Here is a 23,197-nt window from a genome sequence, read left to right on the forward strand (position 1 = left end):
CCATCTTGCAGTCCTTCAATCTTTTTGTCATCAAACACAACATGTACAGATTCCATAACAATGTTGGTTCTTAGATTGTAGACTCTATATGCTTTTCCCACAACATATCCAACAAAAATGCCTTCATCTGCTTTGGCATCAAACTTTCCATGTTGATCAGTTTGATTCCCTAAGATATAATATCTGCATCCAAAGACATGTAGGAAATTTAGAGTTGGCTTCCTATTCTTGAACAATTGGTAGGGTATCATGAATATTTCTTGATTAACCAAAAAAATATTTTGAGTGTAGCATACAGTATTCACAGCTTCAGCCCAAAAATATGTTGGTAACTTTGATTCTTCTAGCATTATTTTTGCAGCTTCAATAAGAGATCTTGTTTTCCTTTCCACCACTCCACATTGTTGTGGAGTTCTAGCTGCAAAAAAATCATGCATAATCCCATTCTCTTCACAAAATGATCTAATCACAGAATTCTTGAACTCAGTTCCATTTTCACTCATGATTCTTCTTACTTTGAAGTCAGGATGATTGTTGACTTGCCTTATGTGATTGATGATGATTTCACTAGCTTCATCTTTGGACTTTAGAAAATATGTGCAAGAGAACTTTGAGAAATCATCTACAATTACTAGGCAATATCTTTTCCTTAAGATGGACAACACATTGATTGGTCCAAACAAATCCATTTGCAACAGTTGCAAAGTATCTTCAATTATTGAATCAAGCTTCTTTCTGAATGATTCTTTAATTTGCTTTCCTTTTTGGCAGGCATCACACAATCCATCCTTAGTAAACTCCACTTGAGGAATACCTCTAACCAGTTCTTTCTTGAATAGCTCATTCATGGTCTTGAAGTTTAAGTGAGACAGCTTCTTGTGCCATAGCCAACTTTCATATTGACTTGCTTTACTAAGAAGACAAGTGACTGATTCTGCATTTGATGAGTTGAAGTCAGCTAGGTACATATTTCCTTTTCTCACTCCAGTGAGAACCACTTTGTTGCTCTTTTTATTGGTCACAACACAGGCTTCTGAATTGAAAGTAACTGAGTTTCCCTTATCACAAAGCTGGCTGATACTCAACAAATTGTGCTTGAGTCCATCCACTAGGGAAACCTCTTCAATGATGACATTATCCTTTAAAATCAAGCCATATCCCACATTATAACCCTTGCTGTCATCTCCAAAAGTAATACTTGGGCCAGCTCTTTCCTTGAACTCACTGAGCATGGTAGAATCTCCAGTCATGTGCCTTGAGCAACCACTGTCCAGATACCAAAGATTCTTTCTGTTTCCCTGCACACATCAAAATTAAATCAAGTTGATTTTGGTACCCAAGTTTCCTTGGGTACAGCTTGTTAGCCTTTTCCTTTGGTTTCTTAGGTTTAACCTCATTTGACTTAGGTATTTCAGATTTATCCTTAGTCATTTGGGTTGGACCTTTGAAACCATATATTGAAGCATAGTTATCATGCACATTTTGATTAGCAGGAAAAAACATGCTATTTGCAAACATGTTATTCCAGTAAGGCATGCTAAATGGCATTTGAGGCATACTAAATGCAGCATAGTAAGGATTAGGTGCAGATGGCATATTAGTAAATTGTGCATTCATATTCTCTGCAAGCATAGCATTCATAGGCATGGCAGTCATGTTGGGAAAAGAAGAAGGTGCAGACAAGGGAGTAGGCATAGCATTCTTGCAATTAATAGACAAATGATTAACACTACCACACTTAACACAGATTTTTCTAGGAGCATATTTATCAGGTATGTAGTTGTTATGTTTGTTAATTCCTACCTTCCCATTCCTATTGTTTTTCTTTTTGGATTCTGTTTTGACCTCAATCTTTTTTAATGTCATTCAATTGCTTGATTGACAGATGCCCAACATTAACTTTCTTTTCTTTTCTCACTTGACTTGATTCTCTTGGAACAAAGTTTTTAGAAACTGATCCATATTTCTCATTTAATTTAGCTAACTTAGCTTTGCTAACTAGTTTACTCACAACCGACAGATGTGGCTCCTTGTCTCTCGACGGATAATCCTTTTGATTATCCGATAGATGATTTTCATCATCCGTCGAGTCCATATCCGTAAAGAGTCCTTCAACCAGATTGGAGTGAAGCTTCTCTTTGCTCTTTTTCCAGGCTGCATTACAAAAGGATTCTATACCTTGAACTTTAGTAATTTAAGCATGAACATCTTTAGATAATTTCCATACTTTAATTACTTCCTGTTCTCTCTCAAGCTGTTTCCTTAAAATCTCTTCTTTCTTCAAGGACTCAGTTAATTCATCCTTAGCAATTTTACACTCAATTCTCAATTTTTCAAATTCAACAAATTGAGACTCTAGCACATTATTCCTCTCACTTAAAAACAAATTATTTTCTTTAATTTTAGCATTTTCCTTAGTGAGGGACTTAAGTGTAACACGCAGGTGATATTGTTAGGGCGAAAACACGCACTAATATTCACGCAAGTATACGCGTTCGCAAGTAATATAGAATACTTTCTAGTTCGTTCCCTCAGAGACTCAGACTAAATTATTGTCTAATTAAACTCTCTCACCAATGTATGATTACTTCTCAATGTTAAGATAATAACACTTAAAATTGTTGATTAAATATTAACTATAATTAACTACTCAATTAACCACTTAACTAACACTTCAATTTATCAATAATAAAACACTCATGAGATCACAACTTCATTATTACTTCCTTCTATAGCCATTGTTATTACCTTTAGCATGTGACAGTGATGACATTAATCGAATAACACGAAACTGATAAAAGCCAACTTTCATTGTACTAATACCATTCTACCAAGTATCCACAATTAAGATAGAAGTTGAATAGTCATCAATTATGTTGAGTTCCTATATGTCTACAGAAATTGACAACACAACGATTTAAGCACAAGTTATCCCTTTTGATTACATAGGGCAAATAAAACTGTTAGAGTTACCCACTAATCATGCACAACGTACATGAACCTATGCTAGCATGGCAAGTTCTAAATCTCAAGATCCACCGTCGCTTCACAAGAGATTAACACCCTATCTTATATGTTCGCGACGCACATAAGACGAATACGCACAACCAATACTAGATATCATGCAATCATCACACACTAAAGTATTAAACAATTAACTAAAGAATTCCATAATAAATCCGTTATAACCCCATGATGACGATTAGCCCATAATAGAACTTATCGCCATCATGGGTTCATATGAAATCATGACAAACAACACAAGAAAATAATAACTACACTAATTATATTAAAACAGAGTACGTCACAAGAGTAAATAAGTCAAAGCAAGAAAACTAGCATCCAACGTTACAACGAAACAAGAATCACAAGAATATATGCTTCCTCTTCGTTGCGGTGTGCTAAATCGGTCTTCTTCCTTATCTCCTTCGCTTCTTGCGTAAAACACAATCTAAAACATAATCCCTTTAATACTCTCTGTGAAAACGTCTCAAATCTACCTATATAATAGTCCCATAAAACTCAGATTACATAGAAGTTGGAAGCCACACAGAAGTAGAAGTCTAAAATAATTCAGCTTTTTCCCCGACCTTGCGCGGCCGCTCAGCATATCTGCGCGGGCGCGCAGGCTGCTGCGCGGCCGCTCAGCATTGCTGCGCGCAGGACCCTACTGGAAAAATTCCAAGCTTGCTCCGTTTCTTCGCCGTAATCTGCCCATTCCTTTCCTCTCGCAATGGTGAACACATGCCAAGGCTTATTCTTGATGATTCCTCCCCCGAAATGCAACTAATACCCTGAAATGCATAAACACTAGAAAAATGCATCAAATACACAAAATACTTGATTTCAAGACACCAATTTAAGCCATTTTAAGACGTTCTAAGTGGTATAAAATGCCACTTATCACACCCCCAAACTTAAATCGATGTTTGTCCTCAAGCGTCACAGACTCAAAAACAAATAAAAATATGCATGAATGCAATCTATATGAAAATGCAACGATCCCCCTTACTACAATTAACCAACCGAATTGTCACATCTCAACGAATGCAGTTAGACAACTAAAGATCAATAAACTCATGCAACCGGACATACAGCCAGAAACGTGGTGTGTGCAAATGCTTAACAGATATGCTTCGGAACTAGACCAATTACTATGACTAGACTATCCTCAAGGCAATCGTACGATTATACAAAGAATAAAAATTCTAGGCACAAAGTGATATACAACACTACAAGAACTCTGGAGCTTACTACGGAATCGTGCTTTTTATTTACAGCTCAAATGCTTATTTGACCGTGCAATGAGTGAGGTCCACAAAAGACTTATACAATGGTATCCATGTAACGAGCGTTAGGTTAGCGGATCCCAGTCTCTAAAAGCCTTAGGTCACTAGGCACAAAGTCCCCTAAGAACTTAATAACTCAAATACCAAAGAGCCCACTCTTGATCAATTATGCAAAAAATATTATTATTATTATTTTTTTTTTATAACTTCTGAGCAAGTTCGTTTCGCTCCATCTTACTCAACCCTAGACTACTCGCAACATAAGCGAGCCGGCTACTAGCCATTTGACGCCTAGCCACAACTAGCAACAACTTCCATATTTTTGTTCTCCAAAAATTTTTCTTTTCATGTTTTTATCACTAAGAACCTATAATCGAATTCTAAGCATAATAAATAGATTGACCTTGAAAACAACCAAATCATAACAACAGTCTAGCCCTTACGCATTCTTTAAGACTTAGTGGACTTACAATTGTTTCTAGCATGCATATCAACCTACACAACTTAATATCACTTTAATGCTATCACTACACTCGCATCAATATCACAATTCAGTCGATAAATCATTGCAAAAGGGATCATAGTAAATGCATGAGCTACATGACATTCATAAAAAAAACTATATGGCATAAATTATGCAACTATATGAACTAAACTATCATGAATATGCAACTAAATGACACACACACAATATTCCTTAACTACCACCCAAAACTAAAAATCTTCACTGTCCTCAGTGAAAGTAGTAGAAAGGAACACAGGGTATACCTACTCGGAGTTATCATCATCATCACCCTCAGTGGGTGGAGTATCAGGCGGTGGGTATGCAGAGTCCTCACCAAAAACTGGCCACTGGATATCAGCTCCAAGGCCTCGAAAAGCAGTCCCTAACGCAAGGGTGAGCTCCTGAGCAAACCTGCTCTGCGTCTCATACATGGCATCCATCCACCGTGAAAGCCTCCTATACTGGGCATCACCCATCCCAGCACCCTCCTGAGCTCTCGATGAACCAGCCTCACCACGCCCTGGCCTAGCCATAGTAGCACCTCGTGCTGGACGCCCTCCTGGAAGACGATAACCCAGCCAATGCTCCTCAGGCTCACCACCGGTCCACTCCTGCATCCCATTCAGAGTGCCAGAATCTATCGGAGCTGCTAGCAACTGCAACTGCTCATGAGCCGGCCAGTTCACTCCCACTGCTCGGCATAGCTTCGTAACCGTGGATGCATAAGGGACGTTCATATGCTTTGCTCCCCTCAAAAACTTCAGAATTCCTTGGTAGATAAACTCACCAAGGTCCACATAGTATTCCTCATTCAGAATTCCCCACAACAGCTGTGCTCTCTCAACTGTGACCTTGTGTGCATGTGAAGAAGGCAAAATATTAGCACATATAAATGCATTCCATGCACGGGCATACCTGTTCATGGCGATCGCCGGAAAGTGACGATACTCATTATTGGCTGGACTGCGGTTCCAAACTGTGCCCGGTCGACAGAGAGTCGCACAAATCAAATCCAAGTCAAAATCCTCAGCAGTCTTTTCATTCCAGTTCTCCTCCTCGGGCTTCCTCTCTCGCTGTCCAATCACACGGCGAATCGCCGCAGGATGATAATCAACCGTTAGCCCACGGACTACAGAAAACCCATTCTTTTCAGCCTTCGCGTTCGCGTAGAACTCGCGAACAACGCTCATCGGTACTGCTTCGGGTGACTCACGAAAAGCTATCCACCCCTTCTCTGCAATCATGGGCAACAACTCACCATCCCTCCCTGATGGTAAAAACCCCCTCTCCTTCAGAATCGGCTTCCCCAACAGCCTAGTGTACTCCTCCTCCGCAGCTCTGTCAGTTAACCGAGGCCTTGTAGCAGTGCCCCTCGATGAATCAGCAGTAGGAACTGTGCTGCTGCTGTCAATAGTGCGTGCTCTCTTGGGTGCCATTGATTCGTGAATAGAAATGTGTAAGAACTGATTTTTGATGTTTGTGAGAGGGTTTAAGTGTAGGAAGTTTTGTGGGAGATATGTAGGATAGGTGTATGTATATATAGGGTGTGGATTAGATTAGGGTTTGGGAATTAAGGGCTAAAATGATGGGGTAGTGGGAACAATTCGTGGGTTTATGGGCTAAAACTGTTTTTGTGTTTTTGTTTGTTTTTTTTTTCTGAACTGTAAAAAATTTTCTGGAACTCGACCCCTGCGCGGCCGCTCAGCATTTCTGCGCGGGCGCGCAGCAAGCTGCGCGGCCGCTCAGCATAGCTGCGCGGGCGCGCAGAGGGTCTCTGGAAATTTTTTTTTCAGCCCCTGTTTTCTGATTTTTTTGTGTTTTTGGATAGGTTATTAACTTCTAAGGGTTCCTGTAACAACAATTCATGGGTTGCCTCCCACGCAACGCTTCTTTTTCGTCATTAGCTTGACGTTCCGTACCTTTCTCAAGTAGTCAACAAAATGGCACTAACCACCTCTCGATTTGCCATGTCCCCATAGTAATGCTTCAACCGCTGACCGTTAACCTTGAATGCTTGGTCCGAATCATTCTCAAAAATTTCCACCGCTCCATGTGGAAACACAGTTTTGACAATAAAAGGTCCAGACCACCTTGATTTCAACTTCCCAGGAAAAAGCCGGAGCCGAGAGTTGAATAAAAGAACTTGTTGCCCTGGCACAAATAACTTAGGATGTAGCTTCCTATCGTGCCACCTCTTCACCTTTTCCTTATACATTTTGTTATTCTCGTACGCTTAAAGTCGAAATTCATCAAGTTCATTAAGCTGAAGCATTCTTTTCTTACCAGCTGCATCTAAATCCAGGTTCAATTTCTTCAATGCCCAGTAGGCCTTATGCTCAAGCTCCGCTGGTAGATGACATCCCTTACCGTATACCAACTGAAACGGTGACATCCCTAGTGGAGTTTTGTATGCTGTTCTGTAAGCCCAAACAGCTTCATCGAGCTTTAAAGACCAATCCTTCCTTGACGGACAAACAACCTTCTCTAGAATGCGCTTTATCTCTCTGTTAGACACTTCCGCTTGACCATTTGTTTGCGTATGATAGGCAGTAGCTACTCGATGATTCACATTATAACGCTGCATCATAGAAGTGAACTTACGGTTGCAAAAATGCGATCCTTCATCACTTATGATTACCCTAGGTGTTCCAAACCTTGTGAAAATTTGCTTATGAAGAAAATTTAGCACTACCTTTGCATCATTTGTCGGTAAAGCTTTAACTTCGACCCATTTTGAGATATAATCGACTGCCAGCAAGATGTACTGATTATTGCAAGACGCGATAAAAGGCCCCATGAAATCGATTCCCCACACATCAAAGACCTCGACTTCAAGCATCACATTTAATGGCATCTCATCCTTCCTTGACAAATTTTCCACTCTTTGGCAACGATCACACCTTAAAACAAACTGATGAGCATCCTTGAACAAAGTAGGCCAGAAAAAACCTGCTTGCAGAATACGAGCTGCCGTCTTCTCACCTCCATAGTGTCCACCATAAACCGTGGAATGGCAGTCTCGTAATATCCCCTCCGTCTCACAGAACGGGATACATCTCCTGATGATCTGGTCAGCTCCCTGTCTAAACAAATATGGTTCATCCCACATATACCACTTCACCTCATACAGAAACTTCTTCTTTTGAGCGGATGTCAAATTAAGAGGCATTATATTGCTGACAAGATAGTTTACAATATCTGCAAACCATGGTTCTTCCTCCTGAATTGCAAACAACTGCTCATCCGGAAAAGCTTCATTGATTAACGTCCTATCTTGTGAAGTAGAATCGGGATTCTCCAACGTAGAGAGATGGTCAGCTACTTGATTCTCAGTACCTTTTCTATCTTTGATCTCTAACTCAAATTCCTGAAGTAAAAGCACCCAACGAATGAGTCTCGGCTTCGAATCCTTCTTATAAACCAGATAGCGAATAGCTGCATGATCAGTGAATACTGTTACTTTCGTACCAAGCAGATAAGATCGAAATTTCTCAAAGCCAAAGACTATAGCCAAAAGCTCCTTCTCAGTAGTGGTGTAGTTCAATTGGGCACCATTTAAAGTCTTACTCGCATAGTAGACCACATGGAAGAGATTTTTCTTGCGCTGTCCCAGAACTGCACCTACCGCATAATCACTCGCATCACACATCATCTCAAACGGTTCTGTCCAATCTGGTGCTGTAATAACTGGTGCAGTGATCAAACTCTTCTTGAGAGTCTCGAATGCTGCCAAACATTCATCATCAAATTTGAAAGGCACATCTTTCTCAAGCAAATTGCACAACGGCTTAGATATCTTTGAAAAGTCCTTGATGAATCGCCGATAAAAACCCGCATGACCAAGAAAACTACGGATTCCTTTCACAGAATTGGGTGGGGGAAGATTTTCAATGACTCCCACCTTGGCCTTGTCCACCTCCAGACCCTTGCTAGAGACCTTGTGCCCAAGGATAATGCCTTCACGCACCATAAAATGACATTTCTCCCAATTAAGCACCAAATTAGTTTCCACGCATCTTTTGAGTACGGCGCACAGATTATTCAAACATTCATCATATGAGTGTCCAAAGACGGAGAAGTCATCCATGAACACTTCGATGTTATTTCCAATCATGTCAGAGAATATAGCCATCATACATCTCTGAAAGGTGGGCGGGGCGCCACATAACCCAAACGAAACTCTACGAAAAGCAAATGTGCCAAATGGACAAGTGAAGGTAGTCTTTTCCTGATCCTCTGGTGCAATACAAATCTGATTATACCCGGAATAACCATCCAGAAGACTAAAATACTCATGACCCGCTAATATGTCAAGCATTTGATCAATAAATGGAAGGGGGAAGTGATCCTTCCTTGTGGCTTTGTTCAATTTTCTATAATCCATGCATACTCTCCATCCTGTAACTGTTCGAGTAGGGATGAGCTCATTCTTTTCATTTGTGACCACAGTGATACCTCCCTTCTTAGGTACACATTGTACGGGGCTCACCCACGAGCTGTCAGAAATAGGATAAATGATGCCTGCATCTAGCCATTTCAGAATTTCTTTCTTCACCACCTCCTTCATGATGGGATTCAGTCTTCGTTGCTGTTCCACAATTAGGTTACTACCTTCCTCTAGCAGAATTTTATGCATACAATATGAAGGACTTATCCCCTTGATGTCTGCTATGGTCCATCCTATAGCCGATTTGAATTCTCTCAAAATCCTTAAGAGCTTGTCTTCCTTACTACCTGAAAGGTCAGATGAAATAATAACAGGTAACGTAGATGAATCACCTAAAAAAGCATACCTCAAGTGTTCAGGTAATGGTTTGAGCTCCAAGGTAGGTGCTTCCTCTATTGATGGTTTGAGCTTCCCTTCAGCATTCTTAAGGTCAGAAGTACCAAGAGATTCAAATGGTATGTCCAGCTTTCGCTTCCATGGAGAAGCGTTCAGATATTGTAATTGCTCGTTGCTATCTTCATCATCGCTATCAAAATCCCCCAATAAGGCCTTTTCCAATGCATCAGACATTAGCATGTGCTCGAGTTCTGAAGTAACCGCGAAATCAAGCACATCCACTTTTAAGCACTCCTCATCTTCTGTAGGGAATTTCATTGCCTTGAATACGTTGAAGGTCATATCCTGATCTTGGACCCGCATAGTAAGTTCCCCTTTTTGCACATCTATCAAGGTACGGCCAGTAGCCAAGAAAGGCCTCCCCAAGATTATGGGAATCTTCTTATCTTCCTCAAAATCCAGAATAACAAAATCTGCTGGAAAGAAGAGCTTATCCACCTTGACGAGCACATCCTCAACTATGCCCCTTGGGTAAGTAATGGAACGGTCCGCCAATTGTAGCGACATGTATGTGGGTTTTGGATCAGGCAGATCCAGCTTTTTAAAGATCGACAACGGCATCAGATTAATGCTTGCTCCCAAATCATAAAGGCACTTGTCAAAAGTTAGATTGCCAATGGTGCAAGGAATGGTGAAGCTTCCTGGATCTTTCAGTTTTGGTGGTAACTTTTGTTGCAGAACAGCGCTGCATTCTTCCGTGAGAGCAACGGTTTCAAGGTCATCCAGTTTCACCTTCCTTGAAAGAATAGTCTTCATAAACTTCGCATAACTAGGCATTTGTTCCAGAGCCTCAGCGAAAGGTATATTGATGTGAAGTTTCTTGAACACCTCCAGAAACTTCCCGAACTGTCTATCTAGCTTTTGTTGCTGCAATCTCTTAGGAAAAGGTGGTGGAGGATAGAGCTGTTTCTCCCCTTATTAGCCTCAGGTAGAGTGTGTTCAACAGTAGTCTTCCTTGGTTCCGCCGCTTTCTCCTTTTGCTTAGATTCTTCTTCTCTAATTTCAGCTTCTACTTCTTTTGCCTTTTTAGCCTCAGCTACTTTTCCAGACCTTAAGGTAATAGCCTTGATTTGCTCTTTAGCTTCCTTCCTGCCTGGTACTTCCATGTCACTGGAAAGAGTGCCAGGTTGACGATTGAGCACTGCATTGGCTAATTGACCGATTTGATTTTCCAAGGTCTTGATAGAAACCGCCTGACTCTTGCACAACAGCTTAAGTTCCTCAAAATCAGCACTAGTAGGTGCAGCTGCACTTCCCTGTTGAGGATATGATTGCCTTGTAGCATACTGTTGTGCTTGCTGGAATCTAGGTGGGTTAAACTGTTTACTCACTCCTTGCTGATATGGTGGCTGAATAGCATTCTGATTATTCCCCCAGCTGAAATTTGGATGATTTCTATTATTAGGATGATAGGTCGCTGGCACAGGCTGCTGTTGTCGCTGATAATTATTCACATACTGAACAGATTCGTTGACAAGAGAACACTGATCCGTAGCATGAGAACCTGCACAAAGCTCACAAACCATAGCTATTTGATTAACTCCATACGTAGCCAGAGAATCAACCTTCATTGATAGCACTTGGAGCTGGGCTGCAATAGCGGTGGCTGCATCAACTTCCAGAATACCTGCGACCTTGCCTGACGTCATCCTCTGAGTTGGGTTTTGATGCTCATTTGCAGCCATCGTCTCTATAAGATTATATGCCTCAGTATAGCTTTTAGCCCATAAGGCTCCTCCAGCTGCTGCATCGAGCATGGGCCGAGATTGGGCCCCCAAACCATTATAAAAACCAGTGATCACCATCCAATCCGGCATTCCATGATGTGGACATTTTCTCAACATTTCCTTGTAGAGTTCCCAAGCCTCGCACATAGATTCTGTAGGTTGCTGCGCAAACTGAGTAAGAGCACTCCTCATAGCAGCAGTCTTTGCCATTGGATAAAACTTCACCAGAAACTTTTGCGCAAGATCTTACCACGTAGTGATGGACCCAGCTGGTTCAGAATGTAACCAGTCTTTAGCCTTATCCCTCAGTGAGAATGGGAAAAGCCTCAACTTGATAGCCTCATCAGTCACGCCATTATACTTAAAAGTGCTGCAGATCTCGACAAAATTCCTTATGTGCATGTTGGGGTCTTCAGTTGCCGCTCCTCCAAAAGAAACAGAATTCTGCACCATCTGAATAGTGCCCGGCTTGATTTCAAAGGTGTTAGCTTGAATAGCCGGATGAAGGATGCTTGACTGAATGTCATCAATTTTAGGCCGAAAAAAATCCATAAGAGCTGGATCAGCTTGAACAATACGATCTCCCATGTTTACTGGTTCTTTCTGCTCAGTTCCTGAATCCGAATCCTCAAAATCTAACTTCTCCGGAATATCAAGAACTTCGTCTGTCTCCTTAGCTGTATCTAAAGTCCTCTTGCGAGCACGAGAACGAGTTTGCATAAACGCTTGCTAAAGTACCTGAAACACAACCGAAAAGAGTAAGTAACTACTACGTCCTAATCACTGAGTCCTAATGACCAATGATGGTAAGTACATAAACTAAACAAATACGCCGAGTCCCCGGCAGCGGCGCCAAAAACTTGTTAGGGCGAAAACACGCACTAATATTCACGCAAGTATACGCGTTCACAAGTAATATAGAATACTTTCTAGTTCGTTCCCTCAGAGACTCAGACTAAATGATTGTCTAATTAAACTCACTCACCAATGTATGATTACTTCTCAATGTTAAGATAATAACACTTAAAATTGTTGATTAAATATTAACTATAATTAACTACTCAATTAACCACTTAACTAACACTTCAATTTATCAATAATAAAACACTCATGAGATCACAACTTCATTATTACTTCCTTCTATAGCCATTGTTATTACCTTTAGCATGTGACAGTGATGACATTAATCGAATAACACGAAACTGATAAAAGCCAACTTTCATTGTACTAATACCATTCTACCAAGCATCCACAATTAAGATAGAAGTTGAATAGTCATCAATTATGTTGAGTTCCTATATATCTACAGAAATTGACAACACAACGATTTAAGCACAAGTTATCCCTTTTGATTACATAGGGCAAATAAAACTGTTAGAGTTATCCACTAATCATGCACAACGTACATGAACCTATGCTAGCATGGCAAGTTCTAAATCTCAAGATCCACCGTCACTTCACAAGAGATTAACACCCTATCTTATATGTTCGCGACGCACATAAGACGAATACGCACAACCAATACTAGATATCATGCAATCATCACACACTAAAGTATTAAACAATTAACTAAAGAATTCCATAATAAATCCGTTGTAACCCCATGATCACGATTAGCCCATAATAGAACTTATCGCCATCATGGGTTCATATGAAATCATGACAAACAACACAAGAAAATAATAACTACACTAATTATATTAAAACAGAGTACGTCACAAGAGTAAATAAGTCAAAGCAAGAAAACTAGCATCCAACGTTACAACGAAACAAGAATCACAAGAATATATGCTTCCTCTTCGTTGCGGTGTGCTAAATCGGTCTTCTTCCTTATCTCCTTCGCTTCTTGCATAAAATACAATCTAAAACATAATCCCTTTAATACTCTCTGTGAAAACGTCTCAAATCTACCTATATAATAGTCCCATAAAACTCAGATTACATAGAAGTTGGAAGCCACACAGAAGTAGAAGTCTAAAATAATTCAGCTTTTTCCCCGACCTTGCGCGGCCGCTCAGCATATTTGCGCGGGCACGCAGGCTGCTGCGCGGCCGCTCAGCATTGCTGTGCGGGCGCGCAGGACCCTACTGGAAAAATTCCAAGCTTGCTCCGTTTCTTCGCCGTAATCTGCCCATTCATTTCCTCTCGCAATGGTGAACACATGCCAAGGCTTATTCTTGATGATTCCTCCGCCAAAATGCAACTAATACCCTGAAATACATAAACACTAGAAAAACGCATCAAATACACAAAATACTTGATTTCAAGACACCAATTTAAGCCATTTTAAGACGTTCTAAGTGGTATAAAATGCCACTTATCAGATATAAATCTGTAAACATGTCATTTATTGCATCATTACACTCAGCTTTAAATAAATGTGCTAGGTTAGTGGTGATTACCTGATTGCTTGAAGAACTGGTCTCTGTTTCATTTGATTTGGTCATTAGGGCTAGATTGACATAGCTTGTTTCTTCATCTTCATCCAATCCATCTGCAACCCAGTCATTTTCTTGTGTAATAAAAGACCTTTCCTTTTGCTTGAGCAACTCAAAGTATTTCTTCTTATAATCAACATGCTCAAACTTCTTTTTGCTGGAATCAGACTTTCTACACTCATTAGCAAAATGACCTTCCAAGCCACATTTGAAACAATTGAATTTTCACTTATCAACTATGTTTCTATTTGGCTTGGCTGCTCCAAAATTCTTCTTGAATTTGAGCTTGGAAAATCTCCTGGATAAAAATGCTAGATGCTCATCAATATCATTTATATCATCTTGGCTCAACTGATCTTCATTTTCATCTACCAGCCCTTTACCCTTGCTTTCACAGACCTTAGAAGTAGACTCAACAGCTTCTACCTTCACCTCTTTCTCCTTCTCTAACTCAGCAACAAGTGCTATGTATCCTCATTTCTTCCTTCCTTTCTCCATCCTTTCATCTTTCTCTATTTAAAGCTCATAGGTTTTCAGGATGCCATAAAGTCTCTCCAAGGTGAACTTGTAATCCTGAGAATTTCTCAAAGAGACTGTTATTAGCTTCCACTCCTTTGGGAGAGATCTAAGAAACTTGAGGTTAGAGTCTTTTGTTTGATAGACTCTTCCATGCAACTTTAGAGCATTTAGTAGCTTTTGAAATCTACTAAATATATCAGTCTATAAGAGTTACTTTCCACCATATATTTGTACAATTAACATGTTAACATCATATACATTCAATTTGACATCGTTTTATCACCTCTTAGTTCCACTTTCAGACAAGTCAATTTTGTTTCACATTTTGGCTCTAATCAACCATGTAATTCACTATTCACCATATTAGAGTCACTTTGCACCTTAAAAGAGTCACTTTCCACTATATATTTGTATAATGTTAGATATATTTGATAATGCCATGGCTAATATGTTTTATGTTTAGCTTTCAGATCTTACTTGAACAGAATAAATCAGTACTTAACTGTTGATCAGTACTTATACTGGAAGTCAGGACTTAAGGATATCAGTACAAATGTTATCAGGAGATAATCATCAGAAGATAGATATCAGAACTTAAGTGTTGAAGGACAATCAGATAAGGACAGTAGCTGATTAAAGGAAAGAAGATCAAGATAAACATAAGAAGAGATATGCATGAAGAAGGAATTCTGTAAAGAATGGAATACTTGGAAGAAAAGATATCTGATTGATATATTTTAGGAAGCAGAATTATATTCCATATCAATTAGCGATTATCTTGTAACTGTGTAGTATATAAACACAGACATAGGGTTTACACTATAAGTGTTATCATTATTAGAAAAGATTATTCATTGTAACCCTAGCAGCTCTCGTGATATTTGTTCATCATTGAGAGGTAACAGTTCCATACTGTAACAGAGTTTATTGTTTCAATAAAGTTTGTTTTCTGTTACTTAAGTTCTTAAAGTTCGATTTGAGTGTACTATACACTGTATTCACCCCCTCTACAGTGTGTGTGACCTAACAATTGGTATCAGAGCCTATCTATTAACATACATACAGTTAAAGATCCAAACACAATCGTGTCGGACACAGAAACTCCAACTAAGCCTACCAAAACTGAGGAACCACCAAAGACACAAATTCAGAGTCGGTATGAGACCATCAGAGTTCCTATACTGAGACCATCTGAATATCCCATATGGAAGGTAAGGATGACCATGTTCCTGGAAGCAACAGATCCATAATACCTTGATAGAATCAAGGAAGGTCCTCACAAACCAACCAAACTCGCTGTTGCAGTTGCAGGTGAAGCAGCAAAGACCGTACCAAAGGAGAAGAGTGATTATACTGCTGAGGACATAGCATCAATTGCTAAGGATGCTAAGGTACGACACTTACTACATAGTGCCATTGATAATGTAATGTCAAATAGGGTAATCAACTGCAAGACTGCTAAGGAGATATGGGATGCTCTGGAAATAAGGTGTCAGGGAACTGTCACGATTAAGAAGAACAGGAAGACAATACTCATTCAAGAATATGAACACTTTGACTCAAAGACTAATGAGTCATTGAATGATTTATATGATAGATTTGTCAAACTTTTGAATGATTTGTCATTGGTTGATAAAGAGTATGATATTGAAGACTCAAACCTTAAGTTCCTGTTAGCTCTTCCTGAATGCTGGGATTTGAAGGCAACGACAATAAGAGACAACTACAATCTTGATGAAACAACTCTTGACGAAATCTATGGAATGCTCAAGACTCATGAGCTGGAGATGGAACAAAGAAGCAAGAGGAAAGGAGGAAAGTCAAGGACAGTTGCTCTTAAGGCTGAAGAAAAATTCCCCAAAGCAGCTTCCTCAAAGAAAGACAAGGGTAAAGCTCTTTTCATAAAGTCTGATACTGAGTCATCAAGTTCTGAGAGTGATGATGACTCAGATTCTGAAAGCTTGGCTGAGACTGATGCTGATGAGGAGATGATGAAGCTGTGTGCTCTTATGGTGAAAGGAATCACAAAGATTGCATACAGGAAGTTCAAGAAGGGAAAGAAGTTTTCCAGGAAAGGCATAAGTTCTGATAAAAAGAATTTCAGAAGATCTGAAGGCAGAGGAGGAAAGTCTGATAGAGGAGATTACACCAATATTAAATGCTATAACTGTGGTGAGAAAGGCCACATATCTCCTGACTGCAAGAAGGTAAAGGGTGACAAAGGCAAGGCTCTTGTCACAAAGCAGAAAAGCTGGACAGACACCTCAGACTCTGAAAGTGAGGAAAACTATGCATTGATGGCAAATGCTGATAAAGAAAGTGCTGAGAGCAGTTCTGAAGCTGCTGAAACAAAGGTACCTCAGACTACTTATGCTTTTCATACTGATGATATTAATGAGTTGAGAAGATATCTTAAAACCATGTTTGTTAGCTATAGAGATCAAACTTTAACATGTGAAAGATTAACTTCTGAAAATCTTGCATATAAGAAAAGAAATGATTTCTTAGAAAAAGAGTTAGTCATGTTCCATCAAACTCAGAAGGATAGAGATGATGCTTTTTATGTTAGGAATGAAGTGCTAAAATTAAATGAATCTCTAAAAACTGAGTTAGAAAAGGAAAGAGAGATTATCAGGACTTGGACTAACTCTGGCAAAACAACTCAAAATTTGCTAAGTAGTGGAAACTGGAAAGAGGGCTTAGGTTATGGAGAAGATAAGAATGATAAAGGAACTGAAGAAATTAAGCCTGTTGTTAAGCAAAAGCCAAAGTTTAAACCTGTTAAGTTTGTAACTGTAAAGTCTGAAAATGAGTAATCAGAAGTTAAAGAGGAATTAACTTCTGACAAACTAAAATAGGAAAAGACAGCTAAGTGAACATAGGCTTAATGACAAAGAAGCAGCTTAAGCATAAGCTGAAAGATGTCAAGAATGCAAACAAGGTAAAATCACCTAGGAAAAATAGGAATGGAAAGGAAGGTGTGAATAAAAGCAATGATTATAAACCTGTTCCTGATGCTCCTAGGAAAACATGTCATAACTATGGAAGTTCTAACCATCTGGCTTCTTTTTGCAGGAAGAATAAGAATATTAACTCCTTACCTTCAAAATCAGGAGTTAAGAGTCAGTCTGTTAGATACAAACCACTAAATCCTTGTTTTCATTGTGGTAGTTTATGGCATTCCATTTATACTTGTAAGGAATATCATAGTTTGTACTATGATTATTATCAAATAAAACCTTCTTTGAAGAAAGTTTCCATTGTTCCTTCTAGTATAAATTCTGATTCAAAGTCTGATAGTGTAAGTTCTGATAAGAAAAATGTTAACATAAACTCTGATGCTAAATCCGCTGCAAATGTTAACAAACTTAATAAGGCCAAAGGATCCAAGCAAGTCTGGGTCCTTAAAATTAATAATTAGTGGTCTTTGTGATTGCAGGGCAACAGGAAAAATATTCTAGTTCTGGACAGTGGATGTTCAGGACATATGACTGGAAATAAGGCCCTGCTATCAGACTTTGTGGAGAAAGCTGGCCCAAGTGTTTCTTATGGAGATGACAACATTGGAAAAACATTGGGATATGGCAATATCAATCTTGGAAATGTCATAATTAAACAAGTAGCTCTAGTCTCAGGACTTAAACACAACCTACTGAGTATAAGTCAAATCTGTGACAGAGGTTATCATGTTGATTTCTTTGAAGAACACTGTGAAATTGTGAGTAAATCTAAAGGCAAAGTTGTTCTGAAAGGATACAGGCGTGGTAACATTTATGAAGCTAAAATTTCAACAAGTACTGATGGTTCTGCAATCTTTCTAATGAGTAGAGCATCAATTGAAGAAAGCTGGAATTGGTATAAGAAACTCTCTCATTTAACTTTCAACAATATAAATGAACTGGTCAAGAAAGATCTTGTGAGAGGATTGCCAAACACAATATTTGCTCCTGATGGTCTTTGTGATTCATGTCAGAAAGCCAAACAAAGAAAATCTTCATTCAAGAGCAAGACTGAATCATCAATTCTTGAGCCTTATCATCTAATACATGTTGATCTATTTGGTCCAGTAAATGTCATGTCTATTGCAAAGAAGAAGTATGCGTTGGTCATAGTGGATGAGTTCACCAGATACACATGGGTGTATTTCTTGCACACAAAAAGTGAAACTGCATCTATCTTGATTGATCATGTCAAACAGCTGGATAAAATGGTCAAAGATTCTGTGAAAATTTTAAGGAGTGATAATGGCACTGAGTTCAAGAATTTGATAATGGAAGAGTTCTGCAAAAGCCATAGAATAAAGCAGGAATTTTCTGCTCCTGGAACTCCACAACAATATGGAGTTGTTGAAAGAAAGAATAGAACTCTCATTGAAGCTGCACGTACAATGCTTGAAGAAGCAAAGCTTCCAACCTATTTCTGGGCTGAAGCTGTGCAGACTGCTTGTTTTACTCAAAATGCAACACTCATTAACAAGCATGGAAAAACACCATATGAGATGGTAAAGAAAAAGAAGCCAAATCTGAAATATTTTCATGTATTTGGATGCAAGTGTTTTGTTCTCAAGACTCATCCTGAACATCTATCAAAGTTTGATCTAAAAGCTGATGAAGGAATCTTTGTTGGATATCCACTTTCCACAAAAGCCTTTAGAGTCTATAATTTGAGAACAAGAGTGGTCATGGAATCTATCAATGTCTCTTTTGATGACAAAAAGATTACTGGTCTTGAAGATTTCATTGAACATGATCAGCTGAGATTTGAAAATGAACACTCAAATTCTGATACAGAAAATCCTGATAGTCTAAGTCCTGATACTGTAAACTCTGATGGATTAAACTCTGATGTTATTGGAACTGTGGAGACTACGTCAAAGGAAGATGCACCTATGCAGGGGGAGCATACTCAAGATCCTACCACAGCTCAAGAAACATCAGAACATACATCTGGCTCTTCAAGTTCTGATTCGTCAAGTGCTGATAAGCCAAGTTCTGATAGTGCTGAAAATCTAAATACTGAAGAATCCAACTCAGAGAGCACAGTTTCAGGGGGAGCATCAGAAAATGAAGATAGCATGGATTGTAATAACCCCAATTTTTGGAAATTTTTGAAACCCTTATGAATAGTGTTTTTGCTGAATGAGAAAACTTTTCGTGCCACACTATGTAGGGGTTCTGATATGGATATTCTGAGATTTTATTAGTACTTTATATGGGATATAAGTGTATGTAAAGATCGTCAGAATCCAAATCCGAACACTTTAGTTTTTCCCGGAAATCCACAAGATACGGAGAGATTTGAGTATAAGGTAACAGGATAAAAAGGATTTAAATTAAAGGATTATAATAGAGGATCATAAAAAGGAATATAATGTATTGAGAAAGGTTAAGGGAACCTAAGTAATAAGATCCCGGGTATGATCCTTCAAACGAGAAACGAGAACGAAAGTTAAGCGAACCGTATAACAGATCAGCGGTCATTAGGCAAACAATTAGAAGCTAATCAAAGGGATTAGTGGGGGATGATGTCATCCAACCAATAGAAAGAGGACAAAGGAGGGGTGATGACATCACAAAGTGATGCAAGCATGACATAAGAGGGAAGGAAATGTGGTGGAATATTAGCCACACAAAATCAAGGGTAAATGGGTAATTGACCTAAAACAAAACAAAAACAACCAACCAAAAATCAAATCAAAGCAAAACCACAAAAATCTCTCTTTCTTCTTCATCTTGCTCTCGGCCTTTTCAAGAAAAACAAGGAGGAGTTTTCAAAAACTCAAGCTACACACCTTCAAAAATTATAAGGTTTGTTTCTTTAGCTTCCATAATTCATAACTTAGTTATGCTATAAGTTTGGATCCAAGAATCCAAGGTTTACCTAGTTAATCAATTCCTAAAAGTTTAGGGTGAATAGTAACTTTCAAGAACAAATTTTTGATTCTTGATTTTATTTGTAAGGACAAGGTAGCTTAAGCATAGATCAAGGCTTCCATGGGCTTTCCAAGGATCTTTTATTGATTAAAAGCTTCAAGAAGGTATAAAACTTCAAACCCTAGCTTTACTTTTGAGTATTAGGAATGGTTTTGATTGTTATAATTCATGAGGAGCATGATCCTTGTATACTTAGAGTGTGGTTGGATTTGTAATGAGTTTGAAGTTGTAAATCTTGATTATTGGTTAATGAACTTAAGTATAGCTTTTAGTTCATGTTTGAGGGTAGTATAAAGTTCATAATATTGAGTTTTGGGGCTGTTAGGATGTGATATGGATGGACTTTGATTGTATGAAGGGATTGGGGTTGTTTGGTGATGGAATTGAATGGTATAAAATTGGGAAATCGCGTAAACATAGCCTTCGTAATGCCCGATTTACCGTAGACTGTTTTTGTTCTTAAGATCAGAACCCTTGAACTCACTGCTAGGTTTTGACCATTGCCATGATTAGATAGTTCATGTTACGAGCTTCGTTTTGATATGTAGTTCGTTCGATTCCGATGCACGGTTTAGGAGAAACGACCGTTTCAAGTAACGGCGTTTCGCGAACGAAACTTTTTCCCTCGCCTTACTTCGAAACATAGGTTAAAGACCAAAAAGGGTTAATTAATGTATGAAACATTTATGGTAAGTGTGTTAGGCAGTTGGTAAGACACTCGCGAAGGAATCGCTTTAAAACTCGTAAAGGTTAAATTATTAAAAATGGTGGAGCCGAGGGTACCCGAGTGGCTTAAGCGAATCAGTGAGCGCAAAACAAGCGTTAGAGTCTAAGTTAGTTAAAGTATAGATTTACAAGTGACTTTGGTTTAATTCCAACTTACTTGTTGTTTATAGGTTACCAGACTCGTCCCGAGCCATTCGTAACCCCAGCTGCTCAGGCAAGTTTTCTACCCGTTATACTGTTGTTGTGATGTAAATATATGTATATGCATTATCTTGTGATATTGCATGATTGTTATTAGCAAATTTTGCGATATATTGGAGCATGCTAATATGGTATATATGCATGTCTGTTTCGTAATCTGGTTATCTATCTGTTGATTTCAATGCTTATAGTTGCATAATACCTATGCTAGAAATAAGCAAGTAGTTGCGTATACCCTTAGTATAGGGGATAAAAGGTGAACATATTTCTAAACCGGGAGTCGATGTTCCCGAGTATATTATATATATATATATATATATTTAATTATATATATATATGGATATAGTTTTTAAAACTATTAATCGAATAAGGTTTATTCGATAACTTTAACTTTATTTTATTATTGAATATTATTTCGAATATTATTCGAAGGCGTATGACTCCTTTACATTATTTATTGGATATTACTTGGACATTCATTTGAGGATGTATGACTCCTTTATTTTATTTAATGAATATTATTTATAATATTCATTCGAGGTATTATGACTCAGCTTAGTTTATTTATTGAATATTATTTGAATATTCATTTGAGGATCTATGACTCCGATTATTTGCTGAGATATATTCTTTATTTTATTAAAGAATAAGGTGTCGATAATCAAACTTATTTTTGATTATTCAAATAAAGATATTACTTTCGTATAAGTATATCTTTGATTATTTGCTATTCATTTCAAGTATAAGTTTTAATACTTCTACTTCAATTATTTTATAAAGATTATTTTTATGGGAATATTATTTAAATAATAATATTCAGACATTTTCTAAATATTCTGGGGACTGATTTACTTCATTAAATCAGTTTTACTCCAAACACTCTTTAAAGTGTTTTCGAGTCTTTAAAATGATTTTCAAAAGTTAGAGCGGATCCCAAAACTATTTTTATATTTAAGATCTTCCTTTTAAAAAGGGGATTTAAATACTCGCTCAAAACCTGGGGGATCCGGCTCGGTGGTGTGTTTTATATTCGCAATAAGGTTGCTGTCTTGGTAAAAGAGTTTTTGATTACTTACCCAATATTCGGGAAGTAAAATTCTTGGAACAAGTTAATCCATTAACAGGCATCGCCTGGGAAATATCGGTGAGTTTTCCTTTCCAACTAGGTACGACTTCTTGGTGGAGCCGTATCAACAAGTTTCTACTCGGGGAAAGGGGGAAACGAGCTTTACATTTCAGAGTCATGGATTTCATCTGAACTAGGAGTGGCGTAAGTGGCCGAGTAGCGCCGGCCCAGCCTTATTATATTGGCCCAAATGGCCTGGAAGTTCCGCTAAGGCGGTCCATTCCTTAGGAGTTCAGTGTTCGGTTGACAAGTAAATCCGACAGGTTCTCCTCTACATGTAGAAAATGGTGGGGTTGTACTACTACGACTGATCATCGTAAGTGGTCTTCCTGGTGCGGCAAACTCCCGTAATGAGTTCATCATCCAATTGGATAATTTCTGCAACACTACCCAGAGCACTTCGATGGAAAAGCTACGGTTGGGCGATTGTTGAGTGTTGGCAGGGTCAAGTTTTCAAAATGATGTTTACATCAAATGAAGTATCTCGTAACTTCATTTTATTTTGATAATATTTTAAAGATTTAATCTATTCAAATCTTGTCTTATAGTCTCATCTATGTGATGAACTTTTGAAGCTAATTTATAACTTGAACGGTGGTAGTTCAAGTAGTATTTGGGAAAGATATAAGTATATTGGGGTATCTTGTAACTTCATCTTTTAAACTTATATCTAATTAATAATTGTCTTATGAATGACAAAGATTTTCAGAAAAACGTTGAGACAAGGTTAGATCTATGAGATCACCTTGCAACGATATTTTTTTATACAGTTATACACTGGGACTTTGTGTATATTATGCATGGAAGAGGACTTCCAATATTTTGAAAAGTATATATGTATATATACTGAATATTTTGCGACTTCATCGCATTAAGATATCAAACTTGGT

The 23,197-nt window shown here is 38.4% G+C and overlaps 1 non-coding gene across 1 annotated transcript; it reads left to right on the forward strand.

Annotated features, from left to right (window-relative positions):
* Positions 1 to 11,452: 11,452 nt before the first annotated feature.
* LOC141722693 (small nucleolar RNA R71) lies at positions 11,453 to 11,559 on the forward strand. Its single transcript, XR_012575698.1, has one exon. It is a non-coding gene; the product is annotated as a small nucleolar RNA R71 (small nucleolar RNA).
* Positions 11,560 to 23,197: the final 11,638 nt, after the last annotated feature.

The sequence above is a fragment of the Apium graveolens genome, chromosome 4 (assembly GCF_009905375.1).
Source record: "Apium graveolens cultivar Ventura chromosome 4, ASM990537v1, whole genome shotgun sequence".
Classification (NCBI taxonomy): domain Eukaryota; kingdom Viridiplantae; phylum Streptophyta; class Magnoliopsida; order Apiales; family Apiaceae; genus Apium; species Apium graveolens.